This window comes from Microtus pennsylvanicus, chromosome 2 (assembly GCF_037038515.1).
Source record: "Microtus pennsylvanicus isolate mMicPen1 chromosome 2, mMicPen1.hap1, whole genome shotgun sequence".
Classification (NCBI taxonomy): Eukaryota; Metazoa; Chordata; class Mammalia; order Rodentia; family Cricetidae; genus Microtus; species Microtus pennsylvanicus.
The window spans coordinates 46,022-52,500 of NC_134580.1; positions in this window are offsets into that span (position 1 = coordinate 46,022).

Below are 6,479 nucleotides of genomic sequence, written 5' to 3' on the forward strand. Positions count from 1 at the left end.
AAGAAAATGCAGGGTTTTTTTTCTTTTTCTTTTTCTTTTTTTTTTTTTTTTTTTTTTTGTCTTTGTTAATGCCAGGCCATTCATTTTAATTTTACTTTTTCTTTTAAGATTATATTTTCAGGGGCTGTAGAGATGGCTCAGAGGTTAAGAGCACTGACTGTTCTTCCAAAGGTCCTGAGTTCAATTCCTAGCAACGATATGGTGGCTCACAACCATCTGTAATGGGGTCTTCTGGCCTGCAGTCATGCATGGAAGGAATGCTGTATACATAATAAATAAATAAATAATTTTTTCAAAAAAAAGATTGTAATTGCAACAGAAGTGTTCAGAAAGAAGAAGTCCTGGGCCATGTAGTGAGACAGATTGTCTGGAGCATAAATAAAAAGCCAATTCCTGTCTCAAAAAAGAAAAAAAATCAAGTTAAAATGTGAAATAAAAAAATAAATAAGGGTTTGTTTTTTTTTTTTTTGCAATGAGTGAATTCAAGCGTAAAAGATGAAAATCTTACAGCTGACACCATCCAGTCTCAAGTTAGAAAAACTTGAAACGATGCAACAGGAGACGGACAGTTGCCCAATGAACTCTTGCTATTCTCCTGGGGAAGTTTTGTTCCTGATGGTTTTTGGAACAACTAAAATCCCTCTTATCTTTTTGTTTTGTTTTGTTTTGTTTTCCATGCCCCCTTAGAGGACACCTGGATGTTTGAAAGGATTTGGTTTTATTTCATTTAAGTAGAAGGTTCCTCAGACATAACTCTGAAAACACTAATACGTAATAGCCAGTTTCTACACAGTTCAGTTCAGATTTTTACCAAAACCTCCTGTCTGGCATGTCTCTGTCTTTGTTGAGTTCCTGTACTTACAGAAGCCAAGAGATAGCTGGCAGCTATCCATAACTCTAATTTCATTCAGCAGAATTCTCCCCTCCCCCCCCCCGGCCGATCTTGTTTCTCTGTTCTGTCCTCAAATGTGTGGGTGACTCTGAGTGGGCACCGACTTGCCACACACATCCTTCTTTTCCTGATCTAATCATGCCACTCCCCAAAAGAAAAAGGGAGGAGAAATCACTGAATGATGAGAACATTACTTGAATCAGAAAATGGGTAGGCACCCTTATGCTTAAATGTGTATTATCTACAAAGTTCTAAAACTTGGAAGTGAGTCTTAGGAGGAATGTCATTACACAGCTTCTTTCCAGATGTCTTCAAGTAAGTTGGTCCTAAACAGCCTATTCATAAGATGGGACCTCAGAGCTTCAGTACAGAACAACATGTTTTCTGTTCAATTGAATCTTAAAGTGGTGTGATAAGGATTTTGTATTCCCATTCTGTCAAGGATTATTCTCAGTGGTCTATATATTTCAAGGAAGAATGGTTTTTAAGAAGTATTTAGTGATTATATTTCTTTTCACTTAGGGATAAAGAAATGGAGAAGTTCTTTGAAGCAGTAAGTCACAAAAACACCAGGCCATTAAACTTCAGCTACAGGGAAACCCTGTCTCGTGGAAAAACAAAACAACAACAACAAAAAAAAAAATCCTGAAGCCAGTGATCATTGCAAACATCTGTATGTTCAGATACTGAGCCTGAGCGAGTTAGAGTGTCACAGATTTGCTGCAATTCATTGCAAATTTCATGTGGATCACAAATCCTGCTCAAGTTACAGCTGTTAGTGTCAGTGTGAACCTTGACACCATCTCTACTGGATTTCTGTCAGCTGTGCTCCGGTCTGCTAGAAAAGCAGAAGAACTAAGGTACCGTAATTAACCTCTTCTGTGCCCCACCTGCAAGAACACTCTGTAAGCTACAGTTCTGAAAACAGCCTGGTCCTGGCATAAGAACAGACAGGAGGACCAATGGAACCGAATAGAAGACCCGGATATCGATCCACACATCTTCGAACACCTGATCTTTGATAAAGAAGCCAAAAATACCAGCCTGGTCTACCGAGCTAGCTCCAGGACAGGCTCCAAAGCCGCAGAGAAACCCTGTCTCAAAAAAAACCAAAAAAAAAAAAAAAAAAAACCCCGAAAAAAAAAAAAACCAAAGAAGCCAAAAATATCCAATAGAAAAAAAAAAAAGAAAGCATGTGAGTTCAAGACCAGCCTGGTCTACAAGAGCTAGTTCCAGGACAGGCTCCAAAAAAAAAAAAAAAAAAACTACAGAACAACCCTGTCTCGAAAAAAAAAAAAAAAGAAAGAAAGAAAGAAAGAAAGAAAGAAAGAAAGAAAGAAGAAAAAGAAAACAGTGCTGTCCTCGAAAATGCCCTCTCCTGTTGAACACGGCCCCTCACACAGCTCTGATGATGCAGGAGGATGCCGAGGGCCCAGTTGGTGCCTGTATCTGTGCCTTGGCAGCAGCTATTCATGTCTTGCCACTCAGAGTCAAATTCCCTTAAGTTTAGCCTTCCCTAAGTGCTTGTTCACTTCAGAAGACTCAACCCTCATCTTCCGTGTCCTCCTGGCCTAATTTCTCACATTACTGATTTACTGAGTATGAATCAGTAATATGAGATGTTCAGGAGAGGGAGGAAGGGTCATTCATGAAAAAAGTGAGTGTTCAACTAACTAACTCCCCATGGGTTCAGGAAGTAGTGAGAAGATATTAATGAAGCAGAGAGAAATTTCTGGTTTTGGAAGGAGGAAATCCTGAATGGCTCCCTCTGTGTCGCAGGAGAGACTCCTGGAAAGGAAACCTCAGGTTCCGGTTGGTCGGTCAGTTCGGGGAGAAATATTAGCAAGGAGGTAAAGGCCGTGCCTCATGACATCAGCAGTCCCTTCTCTGGAAATTCTACGGTATCTCAGAGAGCTCTCGGAATTTTGTGATGTCACTCGTGTCCTAGAAACGCCAACTGCCCTCAAGACACACTCTCTCGGTGCCTATAAGACTCGGTTCTAGACATGTTGTCTAGAGAATGGAGATCGTTCGTGGAGAGGCCAGAGGGAGGAAGAAGAAAGCTGGCCTCAGATCTCACAGGAAAACATGGAGAAATAATTAGTGGTCCTGGGGAAGACGAAGTGAGTTCACCACTAGCAGGGACTAGAGAGATTTCTGGATGTGATGGCTTTGAGACTTCCAGGGCTAGGGCTCAGGAACTGGGAGGTTTCTGGGATGAAACAGGTCTGTCTGTCTTGTTTCTCTGAGTTCCTAAAAGGCCAACCCACATCAAAGATTCACGATAGTTGATTTGACAAAGTCGGGAATTGACAAGGAGTGCGGAAGGAGTCAGTGAGATTTCAATACCAGCACTGACTGCACATCATCCCCCCCCCCCCCGTCCTTTTCGTTGTGTAGCAATAATAATAGAGAAAGGGGAGTAGCGCTCTGCCAAAGCCCGTATTTTACCATGCCTTATATCACAGCCATTAGCAGGGTTGAGGCATCAAGTGCTGCAGTCAGTCCGACTCCTGTGACCCCCCTAAGGTTTCTGGCTTCCCAGTTTTGAGTGACACCATGGTCTCCAGTTCAGCTTGAGAGCTCTTTAAGAGCCAATGGAGGAGAGAGTGGAAAGAGACTGCCATTTTTTTCTTTTTCCTTTTCTTTCTTTCTTTTGCTGTTTTGCTTTGTTTTTCAAGAAAGGGTTTCTTTGTGTATCTTGGGCTGTCCTAAAACTCACTCTGTAAATCAGGCCATCTTTGAATTCACAGAGATCTGTGTGTGTGCTGTGATTAAAGCCCGGCTGAGACTGCAATTTCTTGTTAGCTCTGGGTGTCCTGAGCTGTTAGTAAGTGACAATGGCTCTGTGTTGTGAATCTCTGTGAATCCAGACTATGTTATGTCCTTCAATGACATGAGTCTGAAGCATCAAGCACCCACCCACCCACCCACCCCTATACTCCCTGAGGTCTCTGAAGTCACACACAGCGCAGCCTCTATAGGTCTGAATAAGGCTTAGAAAGCTTTTCCCTGGTTCACCTTGTGCAGAGGAAACCAGGTAAGTTCTGAGAGACATGCACCACCTTCCTACAGAAAGAAGGGAGGACTGATTAACTAATACCCACAGAGGGGGAAACTCAAATCTGGTATTTCAGACAGAACCTGCTTGGACAAAGTCTCATCTGTCAGTCACTTCCTGAGGGAAGGAGGGAGGGAGGGAGGGAGAAAGGAAGGACCACAATTATCTCTCCTCTGTGTCCTTTTTACGCTCTTTTCATGCTCTGATGAATATTGTGATTCAAGTTGGCCATGTCCCCTTTTCCACAGCATGTGCACTGTGGCTCTAGATCAAGGAATCAGTTTGTTTGTTTGTGTGTTTTGCTCTATCTAGGAGAAGCACCATAGCAGTTGCATACTGACTGAGAAATTTGATTTTTAGGAAATGATTTTTCATATCTGTGAGTGGTCTCTCCATAGATAGCCACTCACTCATCTTTCTTTAAACTTGAGTATAGGAATGAATGATCCCTCCCTCCCTCCCTCTCTCCCTCTTCATGGGAATGAGTGTCTGCTCTTGCATTGAGGGCTCCCCAGTTCTCAGCATCTCCAGCCCAACCTGTCACAAGCTGATCACACATTTGCAAACTTGGGATATATTCTGCTGAAGTTTTGGGATAATGAATTTCATCAACTATGGGACTAACTTTGTTCTGACAGGACACTCACTCACAATCTCTCCTCATCACACCCACATAGTGTAACAACTTTGTGTTTCCTCCACAATGGGCTCATTTCTGTCAGGGAACTGAAAGCCGTCCAGCCAGCCAACACTATTTTTCCTTGTTTCTCATTTTTTTCTTATATTCTGTCTCTCCCCCCCCCCCCCCGCCTGGAAAACTTTCAGAGTTCACTCTGCCCCCCGAGTAAAGGTGTTATGCTTCCTTTTATTGTATATTTAGTGTTTGTGTGTGTGTGTGTGTGTGTGTGTGTGTGTGTGTGAGAGAGAGAGAGAGAGAGAGAGAGAGAGAGAGAGAGAGATTCATTATGAAATCAAAAGTCAGTCAACAACAGCAAACTTTGTATTTATTTGTTCATCCATCCACGTATTTGCTTACTTACTTACTCACTTACTCACTCACTCACTCATTTATTTATTTATTTATTTATTTATTTATTTGCTTGCAGTGGAAGACTTAATTCAGTAAGAATGATCAGAAGGGTAGGTAGGGTATCCTTGGGAAAAGAGTAAGATATCACGATGACTTTCCCTTCCAAGAGGGAGCTTTCTAGTAAGACGTGAAACCACAGTTTCAAGGGCCCGCCCGCTTTCCACAAGTCCTTTTCCAAGGTCAGGCATTTCTTAGGTAAGCAAGGGTCTCCATTCATTCCCTTTGAGGAACTCTCAGGCCCTGCCCTGACATTAACGTCTGACTCGTGCCTATTGTCAAGGCCAATGGGACACTCCTCAGCCCCTCCCTGACCTGAGGTGACCTGAGAAGCCACACCCCACCCCAGTTCACAGGCCTCTCTTTATCTATCTATCTATCTATCTATCTATCTATCTATCTATCTATCTAACTAAGTAACTGTACAGCATAAAATGTGGAATCTCTTCTCAATGAAATGCTGTTGGCAGCCATTCGATGAATTTATTCTCATCTCAGATCCTGTCCAGCAGGGATGTCTTCTTTCCGTGTTTCTTCTTCTTTTGTATGTTGCAGTCAGTTCAGATGTGCTGGTATATGGTGAGAAAGAGAGAGAGAGAGAGAAATGGAATTGCTTTTTATTTATTTGAAGAGTTTTAATGATTTAATATTCAGCTATTTCCAGCCTTATTTACCAGCACATTTATTATTACCAGCGAGCACCTTCCTCTGAAAACATTGGAATCGCCCCCCATCTGTACATGTCATGCACGTGCGTGCATATGTGTGTGTGTGCGCATCCATCTATCTATCTATCTATCTATCTATCTATCTATCTATCTATCTATCTATCTATCTATGTATCCCTTCATCAAATTCCATTTTAGGAGCTGCTATGCTGACCAGTGACATGGAGGCCACCATTTTCTTAGCCAGTGACAGTCAGGAGACAGAAAGAAGGAAAGAAAGGAAGAAAGAAAGAAAGAAAGAAAGAAAGAAAGAAAGAAAGAATCTACATTCCCAAAGAAAGAAAAAATTTAATTTTAAAAAGTAAAAAAAAAATTAAGTAAGTAAATACATACATAAAAATAGACATAAAGAATGAATAAATGAATAAAACTAAATAATAGTTGAAACATTCAATAAGTAAATGAGTCACGCTAAATCAGCAGATAAATAAACAGATATATGAAAGGAAGATATATATAAGGAAGTGAAGGAATGAATGAACAAGTAAGTAAGTAAGTAAGTAAATAACTAGGTGGGTCATTTTTTTTTAAAGAAGTAAGTAAATGAGATGGGCTGAACAGATAAGTAAGTAAGTAAGTAAGTAAGTAAGCAAGCAAGCAAGCAAGCAAGCAAGCAAGCAAGCAAGCAATCGTGAAAAAAAAAATGAGACACATCCATTCAATCCATAAAAGACAAAACGTGGAAATAAACATGTAAACTGGTCGACCCAC